The following is a 25,190-nucleotide window of genomic DNA, read 5'->3' on the forward strand; positions in this document are numbered from 1 at the left end:
CGTCTTTACATAAAGACAGAGGAGGATGTTGGGGGTGGGGGGTGTCAGTTACAGGAGATCATCACTAAAGCTCTGTAAACAAGAGTAAGGTTATTATGCAGATTTAAGGCCTCACCTTCCACATTGATAAGTTTCTAGAAATGAGATCATAACCCCTCTTCCCAATACAGAGAGAGAGATACCTTTACAAATGGAGATTTCCCTTATAAATGTAAATGTTTGTCTGGCAACTCCTTGGCAGGGCCATCCAGACAATGTGGCCAGAGAGACAGAACTTCTGATAAGATGGGCTTGTTGGTGTCTTTCCTATTGTAACATCTATTTTACATTATATTACAGCCATCAGATAGAAGATCTGTTGCAGGAAAGAGTTACTATGTCAAATTCTTTAGGCAGTTAGTGGGGGAGGTCAAATGTCCATCAGAGAAAACAATCGAGGTAAAGAGATATATTTCAGGGTGGTCAAATCTTGATCTCCCACACCTGCTAATTCCTATAACTCTGCTAAACCAGTAAAAGACTTCTTTCCACAGGCTTGAAAGAAATCGCCACCAAAGAAGAGAAACAGATATAGTAGTCAAAAGGGGAATTTTTGACACCCCCCCCCACAGATGTGGTTTGCACCCAGTAAAAAAACCCATAGTACCTATTGGAGCACAATTGCCACTGCTCCAGCATATACACCAATGAACCCATTGGGCACCTGAAAAGATAATTTTGTGGGAAGAGCAATGCTTTAAAAAACCTTCTCCCACAGCGGCTCATAAAGCTATACTGATTGTGTTATATGCCCAAAATATCATCTAGGGAAACTACTACATGAATCACAAGGCCACTTTCCCTTTACTAAGGGACCCTTTGAGGTATAGCAATCGGACTTTGTCCAAATGCCACCATCTCAAGGATAAATATATCTTGTAATGACTGCATGTTCTCACATTGGGTTGAGGCCTTTCCTTGCAGAAGAGCAATGGCTCTAATAGTAGGTAAATTACTATTAGAGAGAATAATTCCTGTTTGGGGAATTCCTGCTGAGTTACATAGTGACCAGGGAACTCATTTCACTGGACAAATAATTAGTCTATTTGTAATATTGGGCCAATGATACAGCATTTCCACTGCGCTTAACATTCCCAATCCTCAGGATTGGTGGAAAGAACTAACGGCACAATCAAAACTCAATTGGCAAAGCTTTCAGGAACATTTCATCTCATGGCTGAAAGCTCTTCCACTACTGCTCCTCAATCTTAGATCCACGCCCTTTGCTAAACATCGGCTGTCTCCTTTTGAGATAATAACTGGACAGCCTATGCAATTAGATAAAGAAATGTATGAATCAACTTCGCATAAAGAAAATATCTTAATTACTGCCAAGGTCTCATTGAGACACTTAAAAATACATATATATGAGAAGTCGGTAGCCGATTCTTTTTACAGAGCCCTCCCAGACCTTAAGGATGATAACCTAGAAAATTTATTTATCAGAAGAGACATCAAGTAAAAGACTCTACAGCCCTATTGGAAAGGAACATACCAGGTACTTTTAACCAGTTCGTGCGTTGCAGAATCAAAAGACATAGACTCATGGATTCACATTTCTTGTTTTAAAAAGAGGCTTTTGCATCTGAGTGCGTTACAGTTCCTATTTCTGAAACCTGACTTCAACTGGCCAATACGAATATCTCCAAACCAGGATGAGAAGAAGACAACATCAGTTGTAGACAGCTGTCCCAAGACTCCAGACCAGGACTGTATTCCCAACCTTAAATCCACTCATTTAAACCTTTGTTATGCTTAAACTGTATACCTATTTTATAATTGTTACATTTAAGATTTTCAGAATACTATCATACTTAAGGAAGGTGCTTGATTTGGAACAGACTGGTCTTAATGTCCAGGCATTTATCGGGTGGCTCCTAATATAACTTAATGGTTATATAGAACAAATCTCTGACCTTGACTACGGGCCTGATGGGTAAAACACTGCACCCGATCTTCCCTTAAATGCAGGGAAGGATTCACAGTCACAACTGCTGCCAACCTGCCTCTGTTTAAGGCCAGATGGGCTCATTCAGTGTTCCCCTGGTATGACCACCGAGCAGCTAGCTATATTTGTTCCTTTTTTAGGGCTAAAGGATGTCACATCACATACAGAAGCCCTTAATGACAGTCAAGCAAGAATTGCCTTATTAAATACTAAAATGTCTTTAATAAAGACTGTCCTTGAAAATAGAATGGCCTTAGATATTTTAACTACATCCCAAGGTGGTACATGTACAATCATTCAAACTGAATGCTGTGTTTTCATACCTGACGAGTCTTCCAATGTGTCCTCTCTGCTAAAGCCCATGAAAAAGCAGGTGAATGCCTTAAGCGAGCCTGCACCCGGTCTTGAGTTGTTTGGTTGGCTCCCTTCTGGTATTGGTTCCCTTTTTCCATCTGGATTGCAATTCCTATTTCTATTACTTCTTGGAATTCTTGTACTAGCCATAATATTTAAACTAATTGCTGTTTTCTTTACTCAGTGCTGTGAGACTGTCATGTAAGCTGGAGTAATGAAAGCTGAGGTGGTCGATTGATCTTATAACCTTGGACCAACTTCCTTTTTTGATAAGGACTACACCTAAGAACTCATTTTACACTAATCTTTTCAAAGATGTTAAATTATTATCATTGTTACTGTACTTGTTCTATAATTGTGAATAGCGTAAATACAAGGAGTCATAAAAAGCACATACACAATGTTTGTGCAACAACCTAAAATTAATCCAAAACCCATGAAATGCTTCCTCTATTAATATATATATCCCTCTTTGCTTGTCCACTATATCCAATTAATTCCCCCCAAGGTGGACAACTGGGCAAATAAATGAGATAAAAGCCTGGCACCGAGGGACATGAGGGACCCAGGGCAGGCAGCAACCACTCTGGGGCCGAGGGACAATATTTTGATCATTCAATGCTTTCTATCAAAAAATTATAGATCAAAAGGGAGAAAATGATAAATAAATGGCAAGCAATAGGATATATTGGAGCATATGAGGAAGCCATTTGGGGTAAAACTAATTCGGCCTGGGTTTGTTTTTCCAGAAGGGCCTGTCGCCTGCATTGTGTATCTGCTTTGCCATGTCCCAAAGAGAAGAGTAAATGCCCTTAAGATAAGGATGCAACTTCCCCCTCCTTGGCATTTCCTTAAGGATAAGCATTTCTCCCTAGGCTAGGATGTGACTGCTGCAGTCATCCTGTGACCACCCAGCTCTAGACAACAGACCTGACACCAGCCATGCCCATCGAGACAGCGGACCTGCTCCTCACTGTGTCCATCAATAGCTGTTCTGGCAGGGCAACCTGGCAGGGCGATCTTGTGGCTATTGTGAAAGGGACATTGCAATCTGATGTGATACATGCTCTTTGATGGTATATAACCGCTCTGTACACTCCACTACTTCGGTGCCCTTCTTTCCTTAGGGAAGTAAGTCCCAGGGCCATGGTCCTCAAAAGTTACTTCATAATAAACTCACCCCAATTTTGATTTATAGATTGATTATGGATTATTTACATCGACATGTTTTACAAGTAATAAAATATCTTGAAAGGAAACAATAAAGCAGCAGCCCTGCATTACACATGAAAGTTGTGCTCCCCCTGGAGGGAAAATGAGGATACAACATGGGTCGAGTACTTGATTTTATAATCCACTGGTGCCTTTCAAAAATATAGCTATTATTGTAAGAGTAAAGATATCCTTAAGAATAGTGCCACAAAACAGGTTTTCCCAGCTTCTTTTGTCAGAGCTGAGACCGACATCAGGCTGGGGCACTTGAAGAGGCATGGTGGACTCAGCTGAGGGTTATTTAATTACTGTGAGATGATTAGCCAATAGCGAATAAGATGCAGAATGATTAAAAAGAGGTAAAGGGACATAAAGTTGGAAATAATTAAGAAAAATAGTGCCTTCAAAATATCCTCTCATTATTTTTATAGCATTTTTTTTGAGGCATGACTAGGATAGTATGTTAGATTTTTCTAAATCCTTATCTCCAGGGCATATATTACTGAGTTCTTCATTATATATGATAATGCCAAAGAAAACCTGGACAAAAGTATTCTGTACTATCAACAAGGACAAAACATGTACAACATTGCTCTATACATTAAGATTCCAGCTGTAATAGTCAAGATATATATTCATGTGTGTAAAATTATAATGATTTTCTATTTTTCTCGGGCTGTGAACCATGGTAAAATATATAGTAATAAGCAGAAAACCTGATGAACTAGGTGATTTAAAACACCTGATGTTACAGCTTGGCCATTCAAGGGTGAAATAGATCAATTTAAATTTCACACCTTCTCCTTTCCTTGTAGCCAGTGAAGTGTCTGGAAGACAGAAAACACATAAAATTAATTGAGAGTTAACAGTATTTGGAAGCAGTTGAGGTTAAGCCCTCAACAATGGTGGCCCTTACTTCTGGAGCCATTGACTCTTTGTCATAAGTTTATTGTATAGACGAGTTCTCTCCTTAGATGATTTGTGTATGTTTCATAGAAGAGAGACAGGGCAGGAGAATTAACTATCACTCTACACCGGTTCCTTTACTGTATTACCTCATGCAATTCTTACAGTAATCCTTTAAAGTAACTATTATAATTCATATTTAACTGATAAAGAAAACCATGTTTAGGGGCCTGCTCAGTGGTACAAGCGGTTAAGTGTGCGTGGTCCGCTGTGCCAGCCCGGGGTTCACCAGTTCGGATCCTGGGCGCGCGCCGATGCACAGCTTGGCAAGGCATGCTGTGGTGGCGTCCCGTATAAAGTGGAGGAAGATGGGCATGGATGTCAGCCCAGGGCCAGTCTTCCGCAGCATAAAAAGATGAGGATTGGCAGATGTTAGCACAGGGCTGATCTTCCTCACACAAAAAAATAAGACAATGTTTACAAAATTGATCAAGGGTAAGAGGGAAGATCTGAATATCAGTCTGTTGGGTCTTATGCCTCATATTCTCTCCACTGTGATAAAAATGGTACTTCAACATGGGTACTCACCATCTGGCTATTTAATACCAGCTCCTGCCAACATCATTGGATGAGATGAGATGAGAAGTTTATTTCCAAAGTTATTCTATTATATTTAAACTATACTATTTATGAGTCAGATGTCAAGACATGTTTTAGAGGCATAGAGAACAACTGATTACTTCACCTACACATTTTTCAGTTTTATTATAACTTTGTTGTGCCACATTGTGTCAACTTTGTGTCAACTTTACCAACTTTAGTGCTTCACTGTTCTTTTTTAAAACACTTACAATTTCATTTTCCATGTAAAGCACCTTGCTGTTTTCTTCTTAGTCACTAGATGGCAGTTCTGTATCTCTGTAAATTACCACTGCAGCAGGAAACGAGAGGTCTTAAGCCAGTTTGCTCTGTACAAATGATGGACATAGGAGGATTTCTGGTCCATCAAGGCTGCCTGTGTTATTCCGTGGCTGTAACGGGGATGTCCAGGACTGCTTAGTCAGAGGCACGAAGCAGAGTCAGAAAGCATCCTCTAAGTTCTTCTTCAGATGTGAGTTCAGGCACCTATCTTCTCACCTGAGCACACTGGAGTTTATTGAATGTGTTCTGACTCTTACTTTCTCCCTGTAGTTAATAAGTCTGGGAGCTCCATACCCCTAGAAAAAAACACACGACTCATAAAGCCTTTTCTCAACTAAACGGAGTTGAGGGCTATGGTGTTGCCTGAGAGTCTGATGCTTAAAGCAAACGCAGCTGGTGCTCATGTGGAGGGAAAGAGAGTCAGCCACCCCTGGAGGGCTTTTATTGATGCTCCTATGGAATGAGCAAGTTTAAAATAAAACCACATTGCTTAAACCTCACTAACTGATTATTTTATTTTCAAGTAATATGCTGTGAAAATCTGCTATGTCTAAAAAACTATTTCATAAAACTGAAACAATTCTGTTTTTTATTCTCTGGTATTTGAAATACTATTAAAACTGTAAATCCTTTAACATTCTACAATATACAAACAGGCAAATATCAATTATATTCTCAAAAAATGTTTGCTCCCATGTTAAAGATTAATATATGGTAGCAAAACGGGTTACCACCCAGTTTTTGACTAATTTTTTGCTTTTGAAATTACATATAAAATTTGTATTTTGAAGTATTTTCCTAAAACTCAGCATCTTTCTGATATAAATGGACTAGTTGACAGGTAACTAGAATGAAATTTGATCTTTAAAACTCTAGCTTTGTGTAAGAATTGATAATATCAGGCAGTTGAAAGTTGGGTCTCTCCACATTATGATATTTATTAATTGTGAATAGCCACATCTATTACAAAGTGCTGAATAATAAAAAGAAATTAAACAATATCAGCCCTCTCTTACCCCACATGTAGAGTTTATATGCAAATAAACTCTCAAAGGTCAGGAAAATGCTTATGATTTCAGCTAACTGGTAAAATACTATCTCATTCCAGTTTTAACCTCATTTGAAATTTACTTAAAACTCTTAAGATCCTGCTTTGATCAGTGCGCCCTGGTCCCCTCAATGCCTCATTTGATTGCAAACCTATCTGAGGAATTGAATATTCTTTTCCATTTGTTCTCTTTAAGGTATCTGTGATAGTGCTTTTTATACAATGACCACTTGGTACAATTTATTATTAGTTTCAGAAACATCTTTGGCCGGCCTTGTGGCTTAGTGGTTAAGTGTGTGCGTTGCGCTACTGGCAGCCTGAGTTCTGATCTCGGGCGCGCACTGATGTACCGCTTCTCTGGCCATGCTGAGGCTGCATCCCACATACAGCACCTAGAAGGATGTGCAACTATGACATACAACTATCTAGTGGGGCTTTGGGGGAAAAAAAGGAGGAGGATTGGCAATAGATGTTAGCTCAGAGCTGGTCTTCCTCACAAAGGAGGAGGATTGGCAATAGATGTTAGCTCAGAGCTGGTCTTCCTCACACACACAAAAAAGAAACATCTTTATTTAGGAACAAATCAAGGAAACAGATGTGAGGAATGTGGGGTAGCCTAGTTGATGGTGCTTGAGGGATTCTTCACGTGAGTCTCAGCATAGAAAAGTTTAAAGAGTAAAGCAGCATTGGTCAGATCAAAAGTGTGGGGTGAACACAATTCTGAAGGGATAATTATGGAGACGTAAAAACAAGAAGCCACTTGAATTGCATTGGAAGGTATTAGACACATCAAAGGGCTGGGAAAAAAACCTTGTTTAATGTAAGTTCTTTCTAAACTCTAAGGCAAAAAGTAATATGAATTTACATGGTAATTATAAACCACAAAACAACAATTCACAAGACAAGTAAACAACTAAAGTAGAAACCAGAATAAGAAAAATAGAGGTTAAAGGAGAGATGGAGAGAGATGGTTGGGGTCAGAAAACATGGCTTAGTCATCCTTGAAGTCTCCCTCAGACTCTGATCATTCTTAGTGCTCAGTAAACACTTTGAGCCCATGAGCCTGGGGAGGGGCAAAGTGAGAGGTGGTTGGGAGGGGAGACAATGCAAGGATACCCTTGTGGAGGCACTGACATTGAAAATCAGTGACATTTTGCCAAGGTGTTTACCATAATATATTAAGGATTATTCTGGAAAGTTAAGGATTTTTCTGGAATGTACATTTTCATTTTATGGAAACTCCAACTAGCCCAGAGAACGATTGAGCCATTTCAGCTTTAGAAATAAAGAGAGGGGTCAGCCCTGTGGCACAGCGGTTAAGTGCGCGCGCTCCACTGCGACAGCCCCGGTTCACAGGTTCAAATCCTGGTGTGCACTGACATACGGCTTGTCAAACCATCCTGTGGTAACATCCCATATAAATTAGAGGAAGATGGGCACAGATGTTAATCCAGGGCCAATCTTCCTCAACAAAGAGAGGAAGGTTGGCATCAGAAGTTAGCTCAGGGCTGATCTTCCTCACAAAAAAAGAAAGAAAAGGAAATAATGAGAAAATTTTCTGTCAGTTTTAAGAATGAAAACCAGTTAGCATCTAGAAAACAGTTGCAATTTGAGATGAGAATGTGAAGAAAGAATTAGTTGTCACACGTTGTTTTTGCTTTTCTCTAGGGCAGTAAGGCTTGCAGGGGGAATGAAGTTCCATCTTTGCTCTATTGAGTTTGAGAAGATGTAAAATTCATTGGTGCTGGGCAACACTGTTGACCTGTGGAGAAAAACAAATGATTCAAGCAGCTGATCTAAAGGAATAACTGAGCTCATAAAAGTTCTTAGCTAATGAAAGGTGTTTCTTCTTTATCGAATTTTACGGGACATCCATTGACCTATATGTCCAAGGTATTTGTGGTAGGTATTGAAGGAAATACAAAGAATTATAAGGTTCCAAGCTCCTCCACATACATGACATGGTTTGCAAGATGTAACTTGATTCTGCCAAGGTATTTAGTGTATGTTGTATTAGAGAACCTAAAAAAAATGGGAATGTTATCGAGAAATTGTAATTAAGGACAGCTTCTTAGGAGAGGTGGACTACATCAAGTCCTCAAAGGGACCACTTTTGGGCAGGTGGAGGGAAGAAAGTGTGAGGATTTCAGATGGGGGAAGAGGGGAAAGGTACAGACGTAGAAAGGAACATGGCATTTGGGCATGGGGGTGGGGAGGCCATGACAGGCACAGTCTTCCCGTGACTGAGAGGCAGCTCAGTTTCCTCCTCCAGGAGCCCAGCACTGCTTCCCACCTCCTGGCCTCCTCCACCTGCAGACCCCCCGCCTGAGCCAAGGCCTATCTTATCTGGATCGCTGCCTAATCTCCCAACAGGTCCCTTTACTTCCAGTCTTAATTTCTTCTAATCTTTCCTCCACAATGCCTCCAGAGTTACCTTCAAGAATCCAAATTTGTTTAAATGTGACATCTGCTTATACTCTTTCAATGACTGCTCAGAGCATCTGAGAGATCATTCAGATTCCTGAGCTGGACACGCAGGCTTTCTCTTGCTGTCCTCATCTTTAGCCTCATCACACACTGTTTCCTACATGTTCGCTTTGTTCCAGCCTTAACAATACCCCAACATTCTGAAAGCTTTAGCATCCTTTATATCTGTCTTTTTATATGTGTTTCTTCTGCACTCCTACCCCCTTGTTTAATCAACTTAATTCCTATTCCTTAATCTAAACTCATGTCAAATGTTCCTCCCTCTTGGACACTTTTCCTGAGAGGTCTCCATCTAGAGACCCCTTTTGATGTCCCCATGTTGGGACCCTGTACTTATCTACGTTTACATAACTGTTGTTTTATTCATGTCTCATAGACAGTGAGCTCCTTAAAGCTGAGATTATACTTCTTCTTGATAAATAAATGGCAAGGAGTAGGATACCTTGGAGCATATGCAGAAGCCATTTGGTGTAAAATTATTTGGGCCTGACCTAGTTTTTTTTTTTTTGTCCAAAAGGGGCCTGTAGCCTCTGTTCATCCATTGTACATCCACTTTAAGCAATTAACATATCCCAAAGACAAGAACAATGCCCTTAAGATGTAAATGCAACTTCCCCCACATTGGCATTTCCTTAAGGATAAGCATTTCTCCCTAGGCTAGGATTTGATTGCTGTGCTCATCTTGTGACCACCCAACTCAAGACAACAGCCACGCCCATGGAGACAGCAGACCTGATACCCACTGTGTCCATCAATCGAGGTGCTGACAGGTCAATGTCGTGGCTATTGTAAAAGGGACACTGCAATCACATGTGATACATGCTCTTTGATAGTATATAACCACTGTGTACACCCGACTTCTTCAGAGTGCTCCATTTCTTCATGAAAGGACTCTCCTGGGCTATACGGCCTTCAAAGGTTGGCTCATGATAAACTCACCCCATTTTTGATTTATAGATTGGTTATGGGTTATTTGCATCGACATTTCTTGGCGTAGTTGTGGCAGGATTTCAGAGAAATCCACCAGAGACCACCTGGAATCTACACTGAACTGACACTTGGTACCACAGGGGCACTTTGAGTCCCACCCGGATCACTGCATTCTTCAGGTGACCCTGGTGAGTTCTCCTGAATCCCAGACCTCTTTATTTTAAGTTGATGGTCCAAGAGTTTATTTGAGTTGTTTTAAGGTCTTGAGACTAGAGGCTTTGAAGGGTACCGGTACATTTCCTAGGTAGAGAAAAACCTAAGGGGAATTTCCTAGGCCAAGGGAACTTAGGGAATTCTTGGAGTAAACTGAGTTGGTTGTCCTTTTAATTTGGCTTTAAAATTGGAAAGAATTATGTTTATAAGGTCTCTACAAAACTGCTTGATAGAGAAATGAGAGTCTGAACTTGTTCAGCTATGAAGAAAAGAGACATGGCTCCTCCTGGCTGAAAAGGCGTTTTACAGGTGACTGAAAAACCTCAGTAGGCGTGTCAGAGGTGAACCTCACGACGTGTAGCCGTCCTATAAGGCATTCCATTATCATTCACGTTAATTAATTATAGCTTCGTCCGGGGATGCGCACATGAGGGTTGGTCACCCGAGCTCCGAACCGCCACAGTGGTCCTAGACTGCCAGCGGGAGAAACCTAGACAAATAAGACAGTGATTACGACATTCCTTTAGGGAATAACACTCAAAGCAGCACACTTGTGACCCACTACACAGTTCGAGAAGTTGTTCAGACTTTAGAAAAAACAAACGAACAAACAGAACTAAAAATGGGAAACCGTGCTTCAAAAGCCTGCCGGCTTCCAGATGGACAACCCCCGACGGGGACTCCCGCTGGTTTCACGTATACTGCATACGGAAACAATGCTTGCAAGTATTTAACTAAATGGGAAAGGTTAACTCAGGATGACTTAGGTCGTAAATGGCCAAAATGGTGAACGTTTGACCTCTGAAAACTACTGTATTTGCGCGCCCATGTTGAAAAAGCCGGCAATAAAACCAAAACAAAAGAAGGGGAAGATTATTACGATTGGCATTTAGAGGCTTCAAAGTGTAATAATGATAAAATGACCTCTTTACAGGAGACTAACCGTAAACTGACTGAGACCATTTCTGAATTAAAGAGAGATAAGAAGTCAGAAGCTGTCCACCCCCCTCACCTCCTCTACCTCCTCCACCACCGCCGCTTTCAGCACCTCAGAGCTCATCTCCTTCTCCCTCAGCACCCGTGTATCCTTTCCTTTCTGAGCTTCCGTACCCTGACCTATCCACTTCACCTCCTCCTCCCTCACCTCCTCCTCCTCCCTCACCTCCTCCTCCTCCCTCACCTCCTCCTCCTCCCACACCTCCTCCTCCTCCTCACCTCCTCCTCCTCCCTCACCTCCTCCTCCTCCCACACCTCCTCCTCCTCCCTCTCCTCCTCCTCCCTCACCTGCTCCTCCTAATTCACCTCCTCCTCCTCCTCTTTCACCTCCTCCTCCTCCCTCTCCTCCTCCTCCTCCCTCTCCTCCTCCTCCTTTCTGTCCTCCTCCTCCTTTCTCACCTCCTCCTCTTCCCTCACCTCCTCCTCCTCCCTCACCTCCTCCTCCTCCCTCACCTCCTCCTCCCTCACCTCCTCCCTCACCTCCTCCTCCCTCACCTCCTCCCTCACCTCCTCCTCCCTCCTCCTCCTCCTCCCTCTCCTCCTCCTCCTCCTCCTCCTCCTCCTCCTTCACCTCCTCCTCCTCCTTCACCTCGTCCTGCCTCAACTCCTCGTCCTCCTCCTTCACCTCCTCCTCCTCCCTCACCTCCTCCTCCTTCACATTCCCCTCCTCCTCCACCCCATGAGAAAAGAAGGAGTAACTCTCAAGGAGCAGATACTGAAAGTCCTAAAGTTGTAGCGGCTGCCTTTAAGAAGAAACCTGTTACTGGGTGAGATGAGCCTGCTCTTGTGTATACTCCTTGGACTAGAACTGAATTTAAGAATTTGACAAAGGACTTCCCAGACCCTTTACACGATCCTTTAGGGTTTGCTCAAGAACTGGATTTTATTGCTGGAACATATGCACAGGATATTCAGATTTATATCAGCTTGTGCATTTTCTGGTGTCTGAGAACAAAGCAAATGAATGGATAAAAGAGGCAGATTGGAGACACCCCCTGGAGGATTTCCATAAGCATGAGCCTCACCACCTTAAGAAGTGTAGGTATATTGTTCAAAACTTACACAAAGCCATTCCAGTAGTTTTTCCCAGGAAGATAGATTGGGCTAAAGTCCATCAATGTAAGCATAGACCCGAGGAATCTATCTTTGATTATTTTGAAAGGCTTGAGAAAACCTTCAAACAGCACTTGGGGGTGGCTCCTGAATGTTTTGAGGGTCATTAAAATGATTCAATTTTCAATTCAATTTCCTTGGAAGGATTAGATGAGGAATTAGCAAAATTAGTTAAGAGACATGAACTGGATTGGACTTTAATGCACACTAGTGCTCTTGTCACTATTACAGATAAACCAGTTTCTGCACAGCAAAGGAAACTGTCAACAAAATGAAAAGACAGCCTACCAACTGGGAGAAAATATTTGCAAATCATATGTCTGACAAGGGGCTAATTTCCAAAATATATAAAGAACTCATACAACTCCACAACAAAAAAGTGAACGACCTGATCAAAACATGGGCAGAGGATATGAAAAGACATTTTTCCAAAGAAGTTATACAGATGGCCAACAGGCATGAAAGATGTTCAACATCACTAATTATTAGGGAAATGCAAATCAAAACTACAATGAGATATCACCTCATACCCATCAGAATGGCTATTATTAAAAAGGCAAGAAATAATAAGTGTTGGAGAGGATGTGGAGAAAAGGGAACCCTCATACAATGCTGGTGGGAATGCAAACTGGTGAAGCCACTATGGAAAAAAGGATGGAGATTTCTCAAAAAATTAAAAATAAAAATACCATAAGATACAGGTAGTCTACCTCTGCATAATTATCCAAAGAATATGAAGTCAGTAATTCAAAAAAATGTATGCACCCCTATGTTCTTCACAGCGTTATTCACAATAGCCGACACTGAGTAGCAACTCAAGTACTTATCAATGGATGAATGAATAAAGATGTGATATATATACATATATACCATGCAATACTACTCAGCCATCAAGAAGACAACATCATGTCATTTGTGACAGTATGGATGGACATTGACGGTATTATACTAAGCGAAACAAGTCAGAGAAAGAAAAATACTGATTGATTTCACTCATATGTGGAAAATAAACAAACAAACACATAGATAAGAAGTACAGATTGTGGTTACCAGAGGGAAAGAGGGAAAGGTGTAAAGGGGCACGTACGTATGGTGACAGATGAAAACAAGACTATTGGCGGTGAACATGATGCAGTCTATACAGAACTGAAATATAGTAATGTACACCTGATATTTACACAGTTATAAGCCATATGACCTCAATAAAATTAAAAAGAAATTTATTTTTAAATATAGCAAGACCCACTTTACACCTGGGCTGCAGGCAGCACACGCACTCACTGAATTACACAGAAGGGCAGTTTCCCAGGTGAGTCCTGTCTATTTTGCCACCGTTGGAACCTCCTGATGAAGAACACAGGACCAAGGATGCTGAAGCAGGTGGGACCCCTGGAGCAGGGAATGGTCTGAGAGTGTGTGACACAAAGTTATCTGTGCAGTGCATACTGGGTAGTGAGTTTGTGCTTCTCTTCAAGGTATGCCTTTGATCATAATCTGCAAATAACTCAAGGAAAATCACTCTTAGGCTTCTTAAATGGAAAATTCTCGTGTCCCAACTTCAAAGCTGCTGAGTTAGAATTCCGGGGAAGGGACACTGGACTTGTCCAGTTATTATAGTGTAGACTGAAGTTTGAGAAGCAGTGCTGCTGGCGTCCAGTTGTAGCCACTGTCCGAGGTCAAAGCTCCACACCTTGTGAGGCCTGAGACGGCTCCCAGGGGAGATTTCTGTCTGTCGTCTGCAGAGGGGCGGCCACCTCACCTCTTCCCGCTGACTCGCTTCCCTAACTGGCTTCCTTGTGCCTTTCTTAGTCCTTTTCTTTACCTTCAGAGATAACTGGGAGAGGCAAGATAGAGATACAAATTTTACTAAATCTAACTTTTAGGTAATCTTTAAAAAATTGTACAACGTTCAGATGTAATATTTATTTTTCTTTTGGGTTGTTTTTTGTCTTTGTGCCTTTTGTTGTTTTAAAGTATTTTGTGTTATTGGCTGGGAAGATAGCATGAGATTAACATCAGCTTTATATGGAGTCCCAAACCAGGAAAGCACTTTATATTAGTCATATAGAATTAAGAATCACATTTGTGTAATGATGTATAAAGGAATTTGGTTGTTTTATTCCTTGTTTTTTCTTCTTTTTGGCATAATAAAGTCCCAGTTTCTTCTTGGTAGACTGAGCAGGACTATTGATGTCTGATCTATAAGTGAAGAGTTAATAGAAGGGCATTGTTACTATTCAGAAATCTCTCCCTCACCAACTTTTCCTAAATGAAAGCATGGGTGTTAGAGTTAAGAATTTTGATATTTCCCCCATTGGGTTATAGAGACAAATATACTCATTAGAGACTTCACTTGGAGTTGTAGTCAAAGAGCATAACATAAGAGCACTGAGCTTGGGCTCTGCCATGTATCAGCTTTGTAACCTGGGTGAGTTTTCTAGCCACTGTACCCAGTCTCTTCATCTATAAAATGGTGAGAAGAACAACATCTACTACATCAGAATATTTTGAGGGTTATGGGAGTTCATGTATGTTCAAGCACAGAATTAACATTCAGATTGCAGTGTCTGGTTCAGTAGAAGTGTTTGCTGCTGTTATTATAATTATCATTATTTCATCTCCTTATCTTCCTCATGAGTTCCCTGTAAAACCAACAATGATCCACAGTGTCAACAGTTTTATTCCAGGTCCCTGCTTAAAGACCTACAAAGGGAGCCTCGTGCTTTTAACCTCCTGTTTTTATCCCAGTCTCTGGAGGGATGCATTTACCTCTTTCTTCTTTGCACTAAGGCACTGAATGGGGGCCCACACCCAGCCCTGCATGTCCTCCTTTTGATATCCGATGCTTTTGAAACACTGCTTAGTGTTTACTTGGTGGACTATACTCCCTTACATGAGCAACTCATGGGAGATAAGATGTAGGAAACATTGTTCCATGTAGGTCTCTGAGTTTATCATAACACAGAGTAAAGTTGATCAAGGGCCAAGGTAGAGTTCCTTAATGCAAAGATCTTCAGAGATGAGGGTGTTCTAATGTGACACCACCTGAAAATAAAGCAAGAACATAAAAGCATATGTAGTTTTACAAGGAAAAGCACACAACTAAAAGAATTGATCCCATTAAATACACTATTCTATTTGTTTATGCATCAAATTACTGATAGGAAATAGCCAAGTGTAGAGAGAGTAGAATTGATCCATTTCATAGAGAATTCTTTTTAACAGTTGTTCATATCTTGTGTTTTACATCATTGATTAGGGTAATATTTTCATCTTTTCCTGTCCTAGTGTCTGTATCTTTCTCAACTTTTCCAAGAGATATATTTATATTATCCTCTAAAATTTTAGGGCAATTTAAAAAAAGTTATGAAACATTTTAAGTTATTGATTTTGTATATTGGAGGAGCACTAGATTGCAAGTGAATTAGTGATAATTAGAGTTTTAGTTTGGTAAAAGATGGTAGTTGGAATTGATACCAGGATGTTTGTAACCTAGTTTTTTCTTCATTTTTTGATGTAATTTTCAAAATGACAGAGCAAGTAATTTTTAATATAATAACTTGTCTCATTTTAAAATATGTGTTCTTGGAGAGGGTGATGGAGGTAAGTAGAAAATAATTTAATGTAGTGACTTGTTTTTCTCCAGTTGATCTGTTATAAACCCAACAGCCATATAGCATCCTTTTGTCCAAATGACCTGATGGCACTTTCTTGACTTTTGTTGCTGTGACTCTAGCAATCTGAGGTCACACCATCTTCTCTCTCCTAGTCGTGTTTTCAGTTGTAAGAGTAACATTGTCAATAATATAGTGACAACTTTGCACACAGTCTACTATTTACTAAAATATATATATCAATTGCAAACTTTGATAACATAATTATTAAGTAATGAACTATTTCCAGTGCACTTAACAGCTGATGGCTACACATTATTGTGTAGTGACATCATGGTTAAAACTATTATTTGCAACATGTGGCCCCTTTCAATTTTATTTTAAAGGAAATGGTTCAATGACTTTTCTCTTTTTGAAGAAGAAAGACTTGCATTTCCATCTTAGAAAATTGAGAACTGGCTTTTTGCCTTTTTTTTTTGTCTTCAGCTCCTCGTCCTACTGGTTACTAATTCACACGTCCAGTTACTTCAGATTCATGGTGCTGCCTCCTCTGCCTGTTTCATGGCTCTCACTTTAATTTTTCCATAATCCCTTCTGTGAAGGAGGTTTCTCCCCACCTTCATATATCAAGGAAGGAACCGACCCTCCTTTATGTGAACTTGGAGACAGAGGCCCAGGTGAAGCCTCGGTGCCCCTCCCCACCAGTGAGCTGCAGAAGGGCTGCAGAGTCCTGTGAATCTTTGGCTCCCCTCCTGCCTCCCTACATATTTGGCATTGTCTCCACAGAGGATCCCAGCTTGTTACAATCGAATTGTTGAAGTCTATAGAAGCTGGCTGATGGATAAGACTGGCTATAAAGGACATCAGCAAGCAGTGTGCTCCAAAAGTTGGTGGCAGAAACATTAAGAAGAAGAAAACCTTTCCATTTATCTTGTTTTCTCTTTATCTTCTCTCCCTTCCTTTTCCTTTACTTAGATGGTACAAAGCCTGTCCACCCCCCATGGTGGTTGTTTTTTTCCTCAAAACCCCAGTACATAGCTGGATATCTTAGTTGTAGGTCAACCCATGGTGGTTCTTTTCCTGAAGCCCCATGGCATTTTATTCATATCTCTTTCATTCAAATTATTTCTGTAGTGTAATTTATCTGTTTATACGTATCTGTCTTCCTTGCAGACTGCCAACATTTCAAGACCTTTGGGCACATAGTATATACTTAAGTACTTGAGTGAATCAGTGAAGCTCTTTTGTTGAATAAGATCTAAATAAATAAAATACCTACTCAGCACATGAATGCAAGCATTTGAGAGAGAGTTTTCTGGCTGCTAAAGCAGCCTGTGGATCAGTTTAGGGGCTCAGTGTCAAGGTTACTCAATAGATTTAGATAAAATGAAAGAGATAATTAACTTTAGTTTTAAAATTCATGGAGAACAGGAGCAGGATATCTAGGTGTGCATCAGGACTTGATCATTCTTGTTGCATCTTTGGAAAATCCAGTCCTTTATGTTTCTATGAAAATGTCAGTGGCCAAGAGAATGAACAGAGGACTGGTTTTTAGAAAGGCAATTTTGTCACAGGAAATCCTGGAGGAAAATATATGGAAGGAGAGCTGCTAGAAACATGGCAGAAACTTTTTGTGTAGAAACCCTAAAAATTGGGTTTATATGCTGGCTGTAAGAATTGTAACCCAACTTTTCTCCAATATAGATTTGAGCAGCTTTTAAATATCTAGGTATACAAAAGGATTAGAAAGGAAAATAGATCAAACTGAAAGGAATTTAAGATGGAACAATGAGATGAAGCTGAAGTAAGCCAGCGCACTGAAATGTGTTTCCGAAGGACCTGCAGTTTTCTTTTTTCTTTTTATTCATTTTTTTTCCCCAAAGTCCCAGTAGATAGTTGTATGTCATAGATGCATATCCTTCTAGTTGCTGTACATGGGACGCGACCTCAGCATGGCTGGAGAAGTGGTACGCCGGTGCGCGCCCGGGATCCGGACCCGGGCTGCCAGCAGCAGAGTGCGTGCACTTAACCACCAAGCCACGGGGCCGGCCCGGAAGGACCTGCAGTTTTTAAAGGTAGTTGGAAATGTATCCCTCAGGTTTAAAGTAGAAAGGGAAATGGGCATAATTCTCTATCATCTCATGTCCATGAGATTAAAAGCAACAGTCTCTCAGAGAAGCAAAACTTTTCTGGCCTCTAATGTCCCAAAAAGTGTTTTGAATGGTGCCTAATGAAAGAGATTCTGTGTGACATGATGCAAATACAGTATCATCAACTCATTTCCAAATTTAGCTCAAACACTTTAGGACACGTTCACTTGAGGTAATGCAGAATTCTATAAGGGGCCAAGGAAGAGGCCGACAGCATTCTCTCTCAGCTTTTCACTTGACCAAGGGAGAAAACGTTCTTGAACGGATTGACCACGTCTCCTCAAGAAAATTCTCCATTTTCAATTTTTCTTTTTGTAAACTCAGCCTGCATTTCCCATTACTTATGCAAGCTAAAGCCTGTGTGTAGACGTCCTTCATTGTATGGAACAGATCCATACTATTAAATAATCAAATAAGCAGAACATACGGTTGGCCCCTTTTAGGAAAATTACAGGTTTAAGCCCACCTTCATTGTTGGAGGGATGTGGTATACCACAATTAAAATATCTATGATTTATTATGCAGCTAATCATAAGTCATGCTCTTTAAATGAAACTAAATGAATTCTTCTTCTATTAAGTTGACTAGATTTTAGTCAAACTGATGTGTAATTTTATATAGGTGCATTTTTGTTTAAAATGTAAAACTCTTTAGAGACTGCTTCATTCAGTTTTAGAGGCATATTTTGTATATTTTGGTGATTTTATTTATTTTCCTTCATAGCAGAGAGGCACATCCTACTCTTTTTCTTGCTGCCCTCTCTCTACAAGATAAAACTCATCCAAGTTTATTTTGTTTTATAAGGCATAGGCTTACATTGTGATGATAAAGAGATCATTTCTGAAACATATTTGGAACTGTAGGGAGCCCAGAATTTTAGATTATGCTCAGAATTTTGTGAGGTAACTTCAAAAAAGATGGAACATTTAAAGTTTTGCCAGGAAAGTTTTCTCCTACTTTTCTTCACAGTAATTAAAAAAAAAAAAGTTTAGTTTCTTAATTCTTCAGATGGGTGAGTGTAGGAGTTGGCAGGATTATATGTACCCTTGAGAGATCTCTCTCTGCGTTACTCTTTCAAAACAACCATCCTGGGCCAGCCCCGTGGCTTAGTGGTTAGGTGAACGCACTCCACTGCTGGCGGCCCTGGTTCGAATCCCAGGCACGAACCAATGCACTGCTTCTGCAGCCATGCTGAGGCCGCGTCCCACATACAGCAACTAGAAGGATGTTCAGCTATGACATACAACTGTCTACTGGGGCGTTGGGGGAAAAAATAAATAAATAAAATAATTTAAATAAAAAAGTAATTTAAAAAAAACCACCATCCTAGTTGATGAATATTTAATGGGGACTCTGTCAGTCCCAGAGCTGCTGACAGAGGCAGTTCCCAAAGCTCCAGCAGGTCCCGGGAGAGGAGAGCGCTGGTAATCAGTGTCATCAGAGTTTGGATGAGGCGTGGTCATTCTCTGGATGTTAGAACTGAGTGGAGTTTTCAAACGCAGCCCAGTGACTCTAGACCTGAGCCCTGCTCAGAAGCCAGTTGCCTTGTCATTTGCTCTGAGCATGGTGTCTTCCCTCTGCTCGTGCCCCTTTTTGCCATTTCTCATGCTTCTCCTGACTCTTTCTCTTTCCTACACCTTCTTTCTTATTTTTTTCTCTTTCTTACTTTTACTCTCTATTATATTCCTTCTCCTTAGCATTTTTTTCTTCCTTCTCTTATTGTTCTCATTCATTTTCTTTTTATTTTGTAGTACAGTTACTCTGTACATCACTTTCATCTTAAAATCTTGACCCTCTACAACTCTTATACTTCAGCTAGCTATTTTGAAGAGAGTATTTTGATAAATTTCTCTTAGATGTTATAACATGCTGATTCAAGGAGGTAAAAACTGTCACGAAAGGGATGTGGATGGAGAATGAATTCAGTTCAGGTAGCCATGGAATTAGACAGAGGGAAACTGAGAGCTTAGGGGTGAGTGTTCACAATATTTCCTGATACATCTTTGTAGTTCATTGTTGTGGTAAACTGCACACAGTCGTATTTACTGTTGGAGCCCAGAATTTTGCTCCTCTGGGCAGGTCAGTAGGTCTCGCTCGGCCTATAGAAAAGAAGCTAGGAAACACTGCCTGCATTTCTAATGTAAAGAACTGTTCGTGTTCCACCAGGAGACCTTTTGGTCTCTTCCTTGCACTATCTGAATAGAAAAAGAGGAAGAGAAGCTTTTCTCCATCTGCACAAAGCCGGGACCCTATCTTGAGTTTGAGAGGATTTGCATGTGACTGAAAACAAAAGTGTTCCTGAGTTTGGATTTGCTTTAACAAGATCTATTGGCTGGCTTTGATGTTAAAGGTCTTTATTCAAAATTGGTACCTCTAGTGTTAAGTTCAGTGTTGAGATTTGTCAGTATAAGAAAGAAGAATCCCTTTTTGATTAACTCAGTGAAATACAATATTTGGGAAAATGGTGATATTTGAAGGATACTTGTTAATATTCTTTCGCCACAGTGACGTCTGTTGCTAAGTGACTACTTCATGCTATTCTCGATGATTTCTGTTTGAAAGACACACCCTGAGCTTGATAAATAAATGGCAAGCAATAGGATATATTGGAGCATATGACGAAGCCATTTGGGGTAAATCTAATTCTGCCTGAGTTTGTTTTTCCAAAAGGTCCTGTCGCCTGCATTGTGTATCTGCTTTGCCATGTCTCAAAGAGAAGAGTAAATGCCCTTAAGATAAGGATGCGTCTTCCCCCTCATTGGCATTGCCTTAAGGATAAACATTTCTCCCTAGGCTGGGATTTGACTGCTGCAGTCATCCTGTGACCCCCCAGCTCCCGACAACAGACCTGACACCAGCCACACCCATCGAGACATCTGACCTGCTCCCTGCTGTGTCCATCAATAGCTATTCTGGCAGGGCAACCTGGCATGGCAATTTTGTGGCTATTGTAAAAGGTACATTACCATCCTATGTGATACATGCTCTTTGATGGTATATAACCGCTCTGTACATTCCACTTCTTCAGTGCCCTTCCTTCCTTATGGAAGGAAGGCCCAGGTCCATGGTCCTCAAAACATGGCTCATAATAAATTCACCCCAATTTTGATTTATACATTGGTTATGGATTATTTATGTAGACATTTGTTGGTGTAGTCATGGCAGGATTTCAGAGAAACCCACCAGAGACCACCTGGAATCTACACTGAACTGGCATTGGGTACCAATAGGAGCCCATTGTGCCCTCCAGATCACTGCATTCTTCAGGTGACCCCAGTGAGTTCTCATGAAACCTGGACCTCTTTATTTTAAGTCGACGGTCCAGAGTTTATTTGAGCTGTTTTCAATGCTTAAGGCTAAGTGTTTTAAGGGGGTATTGGTACATTCCCTAGGTCAGAGGAACCTAGGGAGGAATTCCTAGGAAAGAGAAATGTAGAGGGAATTTCCTAGGTCAGGGGAGCCTAGCGGGAACTTTTGGGCTGAATAGGGCAGGGTGACTTTTTAATATGGCTTAAAATTGGGAAGAATTATGGTTATAAAGTATGAACAAAACTGCTTGATAGAGAAATGAGAGACTGAATCTGTTCAGTTCTGAAGAAAAGGGACATTTCTCCTCCCGACCTTTCAGGAATTCTCAGGCAACTGAGAATCTCAACGGGGGTGTCAAAGGCGAACACCACGACGTGTAACGGTCCTTCCTATAGGGAGCTCCACTATCATTCATGTTAATTAATCACAGGTTCATCCGGGGACGCGCACAGGAGGGTTGGTCACCTGCACTCCAAACCCCCATGGCATTCCCCACGCTGCGGGCGGGAGAAACCGAGGCATGTAAGAGAGTGATTACGACATTTTTTTAGCGAGTAACACTCACAAGCAGCACACTCCTGACCCACTACACAGTCCCTAGAAATTGTTCAGACTTTGTAGTAAAATAAAATAAAAGAAAAGCAGAAAATTGAGTTTGCTCGACCATTCCCGGCTTGGCCGCCTGGCCTCTGAACCCAGGAGACTTGCCCAAGTGCTAAGACAGCAGGGGGCCTAAGACTGAAAGAAAAAAAAATGGAAAGAAGCTTTCTGCAGATGGAAACTGCTAAATTTTCTAAAACAGCTGCTATAAAATCTTTGTTGCATCTGTCTGTTCTTTATGTGTGTGTCTCTAAATGTATGTTATATTTGCGCGGTGTTTTACCTCCGGAGGTTATGGTCAAAATCAAGAGGTCTATTCAATTAACTTGAAATAAGCACTTAAAAAAGTTATTTCTAGGGCCGGCCCGGTGGCTTAGCGGTTAAGTGTGCCCGCTCTGCTGCTGGTGGCCCGGGATCAGATCCCAGGCGTGCACCGACACACCACTTCTCTGGCCATGCTGAGGCCGAGTCCCACGTACAGCAACTAGAAGGATGTGCAGCTATGACATACAACTATCTACTGGGGCTTTGGGGGGAACAAATAAATAAATAAAATCTTTAAAAGAAAAAAAGTTATTTCTAAATCCAAATATTTTTCCAGTTAATGTGATATGAAATAATCTTTGGGAAATAAAAGCTTATTTAAGCTTGTTAGTTTTCAGCATTGGATAAAATGCAGATATGCAGCCTTTATTCATCAAATAAACTGATGTTATTTCTATTACAAAACTGGTCTCAAAAATAGTAAATGATGGCTAATATTATCTAATGTCTCATAAAATCTTGTAGGCAATCTAAATAATTATTGAGGGGCCAGCCCTGTGGCTTGGCAGTTAAGTGTGCACGCTCCGCTGCTGGTGGCCCGGGTTGGGATCCCGGGTGCACACCAAGGCACCGCTTCTCCGGCCATGCTGAGGCCGAGTCACACATACAGCAACTAGAAGGATGTGCAGCTATGACATACAACTATCTACTGATGCTTTGGTGGGAAAAAATAAATAAATAAAATCTTTAAAAAAAATAATTATTGAGAACAGGTAACTAAATAGATGTGGAAAAAATGAGTATTAAGAGAACTTTAAACAATAATCATATGTTATAGTGTATATAGCTTCTAAACTGTTTTTGGTGACTTAAAACTTTAGGGTTTTCTAAATTTTATGATAAAAATTCATTGAGTATCTAGATCATTTCCAAATAAGATAAGATACTAGACATTGCTAAATATAGGTTTATCTACTTTTGGCTTATTACAGAAAAACTAAAAGGTGTTTTGGGTCTATTGGTAAACACGTCTTGTGTTTTATTTAAAAGATTGTACTATAAAGTAACATGTTTCCAAAAATTATAAAAAGTGTCCATATAAATTTGTCAAGCCACGAAATGCTAATGTGAAAGAAATTTTATAATTGCTTGCCTAGTTTTTACTTAAAAATTAAGGTTTCTAAGGGTTAAAAATTTCTAATATGTGATTAAGCTACTAAAAACTTAAGAACAATATGTTTGTATTCAAGGAGAGTAAGATCTGTGTTTTCTTTAAGAAGATATGAAAAATGGAAATATTTTTGTTGGGTTAGGAAAGATAAATTTGCCCTGAAAAGTACTAGAAGGAAAAAAAAAGGAGCTCATGGCACAAATTCTGAATGTAAACAAAAAGTTATAGAAGGTTTGTTGAAGAGAAACCCTGAGGAGTTTTATACACGGTCGAGTTGGCTAAGATTAAACTAAATCCAATTAAGTAAATGATTTTTAATATCAAAAGTAAGCTGGTACAAAATTCAAATTTGGTCTTCTTCCTTTTAAAAGGATAATTTTATTCTACTCTTTTTTTTCCCCCAAAGCCCCAGTAGATAGTTGTACGTCATAATTGCACGTCCTTCTAGTTGCTGTATGTGGGACGTGGCCTCAGCACGGCCGGAGAAGCGGTGCGGTGCGTCGGTGCGCGCCCAGGATCCAAACCAGGGCCGCCAAAAGCAGAGGGCGCGCACCCAACCGCTAAGCCACAGGGCCGGCCCTATTCTACTCTTAATCTACTCTTGATAGAGGTTATTACGTAAAAAGATTTTTCTTTACCTTTGAGTTAAGTTTATCTAAAGAACAGAGATCTGTTTTGTTAAAGTAATTTCCTATGTTCAAAAGACTGAGGTTTCTCTATTAAGGTCTTTTTGACTGTTTAAATGCTATTTGTTAACTAAGCATGGTTTCACTGCGACAAGAACAGCAACTCCTTGATCTTGTCTGACCAAGTGTTTAAAACCCCTCTGTATTTTTCACAATCTCCCCAAAATTCATATCCTAAATAAAGTCTGTCTAATAACTTTTTTCTTTGAGAATTTTCAAAGGGCCCTGGCAATTCTCAAGGAAATTTGATCTCTTCCTATAAAGAGGGAGATACTAAAGTAATTAGGTTTGTTAAGTATGCTAAATTGCACGGGAGGCATTGTCAAGTAAATGATAAAACTTCTTAGGTTACACTGAGTAGGTAAATATCACTCACTATTTTAACCCTGCTATCTTGCTTCCAACATTACAAGAGGAAGGACCACGACTGCATTCTATTTAATTTGGTTTGCAGATGGGTCTTACTTAAATGATAAGCAAGATATTACCAAGCTGGATATGCAGTCCAGAGAATGGCTGTGTGGGGGAAGAGGGAGAATCCCCCTCTGCCCTTTCCCTTAAGGTTCTTATGGCTGGCCAAATAATTAATAAGACAGGTTAGCAGAAGAAAATAATACCAAGTATAATAACATGTATACATGGGAGAAACCAGGGACACTGCGTTTCTCAACACAATAGCAGAAATTCTCATCTTAGATACCGTCTTTACATAAAGACAGAGGAGGATGTTGGGGGTGGCGGGGTGTCAGTTACAGGAGATCACCACTAAAGCACTGTAAACAAGAGTAAAGTTATTATGCAGATTTAAGGCCTCACCTTTCACATTGATAAATTTCTAGAAATGAGGTCATCCCCCCTCTTCCCAATACAGAGAGAGAGAGATACCTTTACAAATGGAGATTTCCCTTATAAATATAAATGTTTGTCTGGCAACTCCTCACAGGGCCATCCAGAGAATGTGGCCAGAGAGACAGAACTTCTGATAAGATGGGCTTGTTGGTGCCTTTCCTATTGTAACATCTATTTTACATTATATTACAGCCATCAGATAGAAGATCTGTTGCAGGAAGGAGTTACTATGTCAAATTGTTTAGGCAGTTAGTGGGGGAGGTCAAATGTCCGTCAGAGAAAACAATCGAGGTAAAGAGATATATTTCAAGGTGGCCAAATCTTGATCTCCCACACCTGCTAATTCCTATAACTCTGCTAAACCAATATAAGACTTCTTT

At 40.4% G+C, this 25,190-nt stretch overlaps 1 long non-coding RNA gene across 1 annotated transcript in view; it reads right to left on the reverse strand.

Annotated features, from left to right (window-relative positions):
* LOC147913067 (uncharacterized) overlaps window positions 1–25,190 on the reverse strand; it is a 151,020-nt gene that overhangs the window by 99,077 nt on the left and 26,753 nt on the right. Inside the window, exon 2 of the long non-coding RNA XR_015549078.1 lies at window positions 14,937–15,212. This is a non-coding gene — a long non-coding RNA (uncharacterized LOC147913067). The remainder of the gene's footprint in view (window positions 1–14,936; window positions 15,213–25,190) is intronic.

This window comes from Ceratotherium simum, chromosome 30 (genome assembly GCF_057802395.1).
Source record: "Ceratotherium simum simum isolate JZ-2026a chromosome 30, ASM5780239v1, whole genome shotgun sequence".
Classification (NCBI taxonomy): Eukaryota; Metazoa; Chordata; class Mammalia; order Perissodactyla; family Rhinocerotidae; genus Ceratotherium; species Ceratotherium simum.